Consider the following 9,511-nt stretch of genomic DNA (forward strand, 5'->3'; position numbering starts at 1 on the left):
ACTCTTCTTGAGGCGGCTTTGACCGCATTTATTCGGCGATGTCACATGTATTCCTCGGCGGATAGATCACTACAATGTGTGCAGGAATCGTGCCATGCGGAGTCGTTTGAGATTTAAGTCTGTACGAACGACGTGTCCTAGTATGGATGTACAGAAACAGTATTACGGCAAGAGTATAATTTTAAAAAGCGATCTATCCATCGCTCTAGTCAACAAAACCAAGCGGCGATTTAACGTGAGTTTCACGTCGTATAACCGTAATAATAATAATAATATTTGGGGTTTTACGTGCCAAAACCACTTTCTGATTATGAGGCACGCCGTAGTGGAGGACTCCGGAAATTTTGACCACCTGGGGTTCTTTAACGTGCGCCTAAATCAAAGCACACGGGTGTTTTCGCATTTCGCCTCCATCGAAATGCGGCCGCCGTGGCCGGGATTCGATCCCGCGACCTCGTGCTCAGCAGCCCAACACCATAGCCACTGAGCAACGACGGCGGGTTCGTATAGCCGTGTTTCGCTGCGCTTGTCACCCGGCACGTATGCGGACTGGTTTGTGCCAAACTCCGGCAGCATCGTGTACAGCCTACGTCACTCTTGTATAGAACGCAGCAACGGCGGCCGCTGGGGCAATCCGCTACGGCTGTCAGCTGGTATATCCCCCAGGTAAATGGGAATTGCATCACGAGCGCCAATTTCTCCCCTGGTGCTTGGTAGGCCAAACTTCGAGAGGAAAAAAAAAGCACGCATGCTTCCATGGCAACGGTTCTGTTGATGCGCGAGGGGGAAATGCCATCCCGCTTGTCAACTGCTATGCGCTCGACGAGCACATGGTTTCTTCTGTAGGCGCCAGCGAAAACCAACACCACTGGCATGTATTTTTACATCGAAGCTGTATACCTCTACAGTCCAAGGAAATTTTCGTGTCGTTGGCGTAGTATCAAAAAACTCCCCATACGTGGGCCGATCCCGGAGATAGTGCAATGCCAGGCTGACCCGCGGCGGAGGTGAAGCAGGCGTTAAGCACTCCCCATACGTGAGCCGATCCCGAAGTTAGTGCAATACTGGCCCGACCCGCGGCGGAGGTGAAGCAGGCGTTAGGCCCTTCGCATACGTGGGCCGATCCCGAAAATAGTGCAATGCCGGGCCGACCCGCGGCGGAGGTGAAGCAGGCATAAAGCACTCTCCATACGTGGGCCGATCCCGAAGATATAGTGCAATGCCGGGCCGACCCACGGCGGAGGTGAAGCAGGCATTAAGGGGCCCACATACACAGCTTCGCTGGTCATCCTTCTTCACAGAGTGGAAGGGCACTGACTTTTTCTTTTTCAGATTGTTTCCCACTTTGAGATCTTGTTTTCAACACCCTTGGGCTTCTAATTTTATTTTTCTACTCGCAACGTATGTGCAAACGCATCCGTGTGAAAACTTTTTTTGCTTCAAGATGCGCGAGCCAGCACGCCGTGCCGCTCCGCTATTTTGTAGTAAGTAGGCAGAAAAATGTGGTTTATTCATTGTTTTTATTAGCAACCTATCGCACAGCAAGACTTTCAATACACAACACAATATTGTAGAGCTGAGTATCTTATAAGTCAGTACAAATGACGCATTCTGTACTACGACGCTACATACATAAGACAGCACCCTACAATTTCTCATAGACAGAAAATTGCTACAGAGGCAATGTTTTTTTGCTGTGCACAACACAACTCTACCAAAGCAATTTTCGTCGCAACAATTTTCTGTGAACAATAAAAAGATTATCCAGAGCAGCAGATCCACATTGTTCGCATGCCAGTAAAAAATACTTCCTCTTTTGTTCCATACAACGGGTATACTTGCTAGTACAAAAACATGCTATACCAAGTCAATTTTTTGCATAGATCTCCTTGTGTTACTGTGCCAATAGATATTCAGTTAATTATATAGAAAATATCCATAGTTTTTTTTACATATGTGGTTTTGTTTCGCAATGCAAAATGTAAGACCACTAGAGCTTCATTCAGATTTGTAACATTGCGAACAAGGTACCAATACGAAATTTCTAGCGACCATAGTGCAGACGTTTCCTAAAATTTGTAATGAATTTCGTTTGTGCTATCGTCATCTAGGCATAAATGGCACATTTCCATGACAATAACAACAAAGAGCGCCAAGTTTTTTTTTTTTTTTTTTGAAGAACAGTAAATGCAGAAGAATCAATCGGCGGTGATCGTTAGTTGAGGCTGGGCAAGGACATAGTGATGCACGAGGGTATTATCGAACGCGTAGCTTCAAAAAATTCTAATTATGGGGTTTTACGTGCCAAAACGAAAGGTGTGTTGATATTGATGTATACTTGCTTTGTTGTCTGAGCTACTCAGGCAAAATGGATGTGAAAGAGTTGTGCCGACAACAAGAGAATTTCAAGAGGGACATGCGAACGGAACTCAGAGTGTTGAAAGACAGCGTAAATTTTTGTTCCACTGCATGCGATGGAATGCACGGCCTCACGAAAGATATAGCTGATTTGAGGGCTGAGACCAAGGAGCTAGTGAAACTTAATGTTCATAACAAGGCAGAGAACGAAAGATGGTCACAAAGAGTAAACGAACTAGAACAGTATCAAAGAGCCAATAATTTAGAAATTAAAGGCGTGCCCGGTGGAAATGACGTCATGACAGTGATAGAAAGAATTGGAGTAGCGGTTGGCGAGAGCATTTCAGAAAGTGATATTGACACGTGTCACTGGGTGTCAACTGCAAAGACTGGCGTCAAAAACATTGTTGTGCGCTTCGTGCAAAGAATGAATAGAAACCGTGTGCACATGAAGGCAAGAAAAAAGCAGCTAACTTGTAAAGATCTTGGTTTCACCTCAGACAACTCGGTGTACGTCAACAAGCATTTGACACAACAAAACAAAAAGCTTCTCACGTCTGCGCGACAGAAAAGGAAGGAAACAAAGGGGAAATATGTATGGACTGCCAATGGCGTGGTGCTGGCTCGGAGAGATGATGGCTCGCCCATTCTGCGCATCACCACTATTGAGGACTTATCTAAAATGACCTAATGATAAACTATGACACTAATATGGCCGTCTACTCATTCATCCGATCAACAAGTGACAGACGCTTATTATAACATGCAAAAGCTGAACAAAGAATATTCTGGATGCAAGACGTTATCCTGTATACATATTAATACAAGAAGCATTAGAAATAAGTGGGATGAAATTAATGAATTAATACAATCAAAAACCGAAAAGTTTGATGTTGTGCTTTTCACGGAAACATGGTTAACTGCAAATGATCCTGTTCCACAGTTTTCAGGGTATAGCTCGCATCAATTAAGAAGAGAAAATAAAGCCGGTGGAGGGGTAGCAGTTTATGTTAAAGAGCCGTTGAAGTCAGTTGTCATTGATGAATTTTCTGTTATTTCTAATGATGTGGAATGCTTGACCGTGCACCTAAATAAAACTATTGTAAGTGTCGTACATAGGCCCCCAACTGGAGACAAGGCCACATTTTGTAGTTTTTTGGAAAGGCTGCTGCTTTTGATCCGATCAACTAGTGAGACTTGTGTAATTATGGGGGATGTGAACGTCAACATGGTCACTGATAACGCATGGTTGATATAACTCAAAACATTGTTTTCTTGTTATGGCTGCAGTAATTACATTACTGCACCAACAAGGGCAACAGTCAATAGTGCTACATTGTTAGACATATGCGTTTCGAACTTCAATGAATGTGATGTCAAGTCGGAAGTACTAATCGCAGATGTAAGTGACCATTTACCTGTGTTTTGTCTTATACCTAAAGACCCTGACAAACAAAACAATGACTGCAAACAGCGATCCCGCAGAATAATCAGATCAAATACTCTAGAGCAATTCCGATGTCTCCTCCAGTGCGTAGACTGGCAAGAAATCTATAATGAAACAGATGTAAACAGAGCGTTTGCTCTATTTCAACAAAATGTGCTTGCGTGCTATGGTTTGGCTTTCAGCCAGCGGCTTCTGGAAAGAAACATAAAAAGGCGCGCAAACCTTGGGTCGACAAAGACTTGTACGAACGCATCAAAAAGAAAGACGCTATGTATCGCACCTTCACCCGCACGCGGCAGCCTGACCTATTCGCGACGTACAAGAAATTTAGGAATGAAGTACAAGGTGATTTAAAGAAAGCAAAGTGTGATTACTATGAGCGCCTTTTCTCGAATATACGAAGCAATCCGAGAAAAATATGGGATGCCGTTAATGATACAACAGGAAAAAATCCAAACACGCATCCGCAAATGACACGCTTCAACGGGCGGGATATAGAACGTGCGGAAATAGTTAGCTGAATGAATACGCATTTTATTAACGCTAGTATGAACCCTGCACACGTTGCAATCGGAAACGATCACAGATTTTCCACACCACGTGTATCAAACTCACTTTTTTTCAAACCGACATGTGTGGGTGAAGTACGTGATCTTATCAAGACATTAAAGCATGATGTTTCAGCTGGCGTAGACGGTGTCAGTCCTATTCCGGTTAAATATGTGTCACACGAAATTGGACCAGCGCTTGTGCATGTTATAAACTTGTCTCTTAGCACGGGCATTTTTCTAGACGAGCTTAAGATAGCACGTGTCACACCAATTTATAAAGAGGGAAGTGCAGACCAATTATCGAACTACAGGCCAATTTCAGTTCTCACGGTATTTTCAAAACTTTTTGAAGGTGTTATCTATGCAAGATTATCAAATTTTTTTACGAAACACAATGTTATTGCGCAATGCCAATACGGTTTTCAAAAAAATAAGTCAACTGAGCAAGCTTTACTGGATATTAAAGATCGAATAATTGCTAACATCGAACAGAAGAAGTTAACGCTTGGCCTGTTTTTGGATCTGAGAAAGGCGTTTGATTCAATTGACCACTATATCCTAACTGAAAAATTGGAAAGATACGGAGTACGAGGCGTTGCAAATGATTTGATAAAAAGTTATATATGTAATAGAAAACAGTTCATGCAGCTGGGAACTACTGCATCTGACAAGCTTACCCTACATCAAGGTGTCCCACAAGGTCCAAAGTTAGGACCGTTACTATTTCTAACTTATGTTAATAATATTACAGATTTATTAGGTTCACAAACATTGGCAATGTATGCAGATGATACAAATGTGTTCTTTACAGCTGATAACACAACAGAATTACAGCAGTGTGTAAATAAATATACAATTTTGTTATCTGACTGGTTGGCGACCAACAAACTCCAGTTGAACGCAACTAAAACAACCTACATTATATTTAGGGCGCCTAATAAAAGAATTGATGGTAGAATACAAGTAAAATTTAACAACTACCTCATTAAACAGGTCAAACAACAAAAGTTTCTGGGAATACATTTCAGTGAAGAATTGTCATGGAATACACACGTAAATTCCCTTTGCGGTGAATTGTCAAAAAACATCGGTGTAATCTATAAAATTGCACACCTGATACCTCTATTGCTAAAAAACAACTGTATATTGCACTTATTTATTCAAAGCTTTGCTACGGGATATTTGTTTGGGGTACAACCACCAGAACAAATTACACGAAATTGATTACCTTACAAAAAAGAGTTATCCGTTTATATGCAAATTACTATGGCCGTTTTTCAGATCTAAGAACCGGTTCACTATTCCAAAAATATGGTATGCTCCGTGCGGACAGGATATATTATATGAAAATTCTTCTAGAAATCCAAAAGAGAAATACAAGCGCTCAAAGTAGTCAATATAACCTCTCGGGGTACTCCTTGCGACACAGCTCACGACACACACCAAAAGCAAGGACCAATTACGGGAAACAAAGATTTCTCTATCAGTCCACAAAAATAATGAACAGTTACAGTGCATCTGTATCCTTAAACACTTCTTTACAGACATTTCAAGAAAGAATAAGAGATTGGATAGATAGGGAAGACATATACTTTAAAATTGAATAAATGCGTGTAATAAAATGAAAAAATGTTTCTGCCATGAATTACATATTTTCTCTTTTCAGGATTCACATGATTTCATTTAATATCTATTGTTGGGTTTTGTATTAACACAAATGTTTGCATCCACGTACTGTTCCCAGTGTTTTATTACTTCTGGCACACAATTATGATGTTTTTATTATGCGCATGTTGTTGCTCTATATTGCTCCATAAATTAGCTGACGTTTATTTCGTGTATATTTGTACAATTTTAGCATACCATTAGCATCTCAAATGCTTACTTGCACTTAGCCGTTGCTGTACATTGTACTATACATTTGAAGAATCGAATGACCATGGACTTTCACAGTAACCAACGCTGTTGTAACGCGCAAAATTGTGCATATATGTGTGACCTGCTGTCAAACCTGTCGTTCGTGGGGGCTCAGAACTTTGTCAGGATTTATGCCTTTAGTCTCAGTCTACCCTCGTTTGAATGAACGAGAAATTCAATTCAATTCAATTCAATTCAAAATCACGATGTGGTTATGGGATTTTACGTGCCAGTCGCACGCAAAATGGCCGCGCGACTGTCCGCTCGAGGCACTTTGCGTGTATTTGTGAGTTTATTTCACGCTCGGAAAAACACTTATGTACCACGTATTGAGCAACAGAAAGCTGTATCGGGGGGTTTTCAGGTTGCGCTACAATTTTCTCATTGATACTTCTCATGTACTGTAATATTTGAGAAGTTGATTAATTAAGACTATCTAATTAGGCGTAATGAAAAAAATAATCTGAGTATCTCCAAGCAACGGCAAACAACATTACCTTGGTTCTATCCAGCGAAGTGGCATTCGCATATTTTTAAAGTGTGGTTAAAGTTTCGTGGGACACCCTGTATGTATATATCTTTAAAGCAACGAAAGCCGGCTGCATTCAATGCATCAGGAAGACCTGCTCAAAACTTTTGAATGGTTTTCAAGACCTTCCTCGTATAGGCTGAATGTACATTATGCACTTTTTTTAACAGAGCCTATATACTCAGTTTCGTGCGACTTGTTTGAAGTGTAGGACAGGTGTTAGAGCTATGTTACGAGTTTCATCACTGGCTGGAGGTCATCCGTGATCAGAATTTTGGTGTCGACACGACAAGGAGGCGAAACCATTTCAACTTTATTAGAAAACTCGTTTCTGGCACAGCATTCTTTCTTTGCTTATTGAGATTATTCGTGACTTTTCCGAAAGGAGCCCCCCTCCACTATTGCCATATTAATGAAAGCACTGAAGTCAAGAGTGTCGAGCAACATTAGTACTTGCACAATTTTACTGAAGTAAGCTCAAGAAGATTCCGGCATCGCAAAATACATGTATGGTAGCTACGTAATAACCTTTAAAGAGGAGGATGCAATGATTGTCTGCAGAAAGAATACGCTGCACAATGTTTACGCAAGTATTGAAGTATGCTGAAATATTTTGTGAAGATAGGCTAATCAGCAGCAAGCCCTAAGAACTATCGGAATTACAAAATTAATAAAGTATGAGTAAGCAAACGTTTCCTCATTTTCAAGCTACTGGAGCTTTGTTTTGCGGCGGACTTTCTCTCACGCTGTTTTTTTGATATCCACACTGATGTCCTTTATGTGCAGCATAAGCCACGCATAGCAGAACTACTGCAGCAAGTCTATGCGATACTTAATAGAGCAAAATATTTCTTATAGTTGACTGCTCTTTAGCGTATCTTTCAGTAGAGTGGAACCACCGCACAACTGCGCGACGACGGACTCCAGAAAACATTTGCCCGTGTACTTCCATTCCTACTGAAATAACGGAGCGCCACCTGGCGTTGCAAGACTTGGCTGAACTCTGGGCTCACATGCAACTCTGACTTCGCTGACTTGCGATACCTTTGTGTATCATTCCTCAGTCGGTTGATGCCGCCTACGGTCTCTGGTGAGTATATTTTCTGCTTCTAGCCTCGTTGCGGTGGTGTTTAACCTGTAAGTACAGATACATCATCAGAACATCTCGTTGGGCTAGTTGTCAAATTTTCACCAAGTTGCACACTGTGTAAAGGAACACTACACACAGGCACATAGGACAAGCGCAGCATCCTGTCTATGCTTGAGTGTCATGTTCTACTGTAAATTGAATTCCATTGGCAACAAATGCGTGCCATATGACATCGCTTCAGTTTATGGAAACACGATATGAAAAGCCCGTTCATAATCAAATTTTTAGTGCTCGTGACAAAAAAAAAGAAACCGGGATCTCCGGGATCGGCCCACGTATGCAGAGTTTTCGTAAAATAGTACTTTTAATCCATGCAGGTTAGTTCTGAATATATTTGATTGCAGGATTTCAAGTATATATATGCCTCCAAAATTTAATCAGTTCCAAGTTTTAGTGCCGCTGCTATATATTCATTTAACATGTTAAGCATTGCTGGTTTCTCAATAGCTGGCTGAGAATACAAGGCATCAGTTTTTTAGAGCTAGTTTTCTTGATCAATCAAGTTTTTTATTCACTTTGTTGAGAATTAGGTAATTGAGCGTTTTATTTACTTTGGCTTCATTTTCGGTAAAATGCTCGTAATAGCTGCTGGGCAACCGAGCACTGGAATATTTGCTCCGAAAGAATTTCTGCTATAAAGCGGCAAACCAAGCTTAGAGATAACACGGCAGCGCCCGGCAAGAACTGTCTTCGCCGTATCGTATGCTGTATTCCCAAGCGCGGCGCGACTTTTTACAAGCGTGAATTCGCTAATTGTCAGCGAAAAATGTTCGGCTTTTTAGTTTAGCCTGTAATGGGTAACATCGCGCACCTCAGACGCGCAAGCCATAAAACGAAATTGGCAAGGGCGCAGTTTTTAGCGCACGCAGAGCAAATTTCGCTGAGTAACGCCAGAGGGCAACCGGCGCCTATCAGACTATATCACCCTATATCAGACGACGTGGCAAGGACGGCGCTCGCCGTGGTCATGGCACTTGCGCCGTGCTCTGTCGAGAGGTTTCTGTACGCAAATAATGAACTACAGGATGACAGATTCGCAACCACTAATAACTTGTTTTCCTAACCTTCATAGATCCCCCCCCCCCCCCCAGGGACCGCTTTTCCACTCCAACAGTCGGCACAGTCGACCGTGACAGTCTAGGTTTTTGGTCGGGTCGGTGAGGACCCTTTCTGTGAAGTGGTCCGAGTAGAGGCGGTAGCTGTGGTATACATCTGCTCCCATGTCAGCTCCGCCAGTACTCGCAATTTAGCTTAATTTCGCCATATATCCCGTTTGAAAAATGGGCGAAATACCGCGTGTCCATGATTAAAGAACACCTAAAAGTGAAACCAAAGTTGAGAGTGCGAAGAAGCGACGAAAAAATTTTGTCCTAGGCACAGGTTGAAAATTGGAGAACCTATGTCGTCACATAGGTAACTCGAACTTCTTGTAATTACAGGCGCAAACGGTTACTGCTATGCACAGTCTTTTTTTTTTTTTTTGCTTCTGCCGTGTTTATGAAGATTCAAAGGTGGCATAATGCTACAACAAAAACTGGTCACCGGAATGCTCTCCAGCA

At 42.0% G+C, this 9,511-nt stretch overlaps 1 protein-coding gene across 2 annotated transcripts in view; it reads right to left on the reverse strand.

The window, feature by feature from the left end:
• LOC142564181 (protein unc-93 homolog A-like) overlaps positions 1 to 7,939 on the reverse strand; it is an 85,157-nt gene extending 77,218 nt beyond the window's left edge. The window contains exon 1 of one of the 2 annotated variants that reach the window (XM_075675098.1): positions 7,847 to 7,939. The gene's annotated coding sequence lies outside the window, so the exon portion shown is untranslated. Of the gene's footprint in view, positions 1 to 7,779 lie in introns of both variants that reach the window. The other variant, XM_075675113.1, reaches the window with a different exon arrangement.
• Between the last annotated feature and the right edge of the window lie 1,572 nt (positions 7,940 to 9,511).

This window comes from Dermacentor variabilis, chromosome 1 (genome assembly GCF_050947875.1).
Source record: "Dermacentor variabilis isolate Ectoservices chromosome 1, ASM5094787v1, whole genome shotgun sequence".
In the NCBI taxonomy this organism is placed as follows: Eukaryota; Metazoa; Arthropoda; class Arachnida; order Ixodida; family Ixodidae; genus Dermacentor; species Dermacentor variabilis.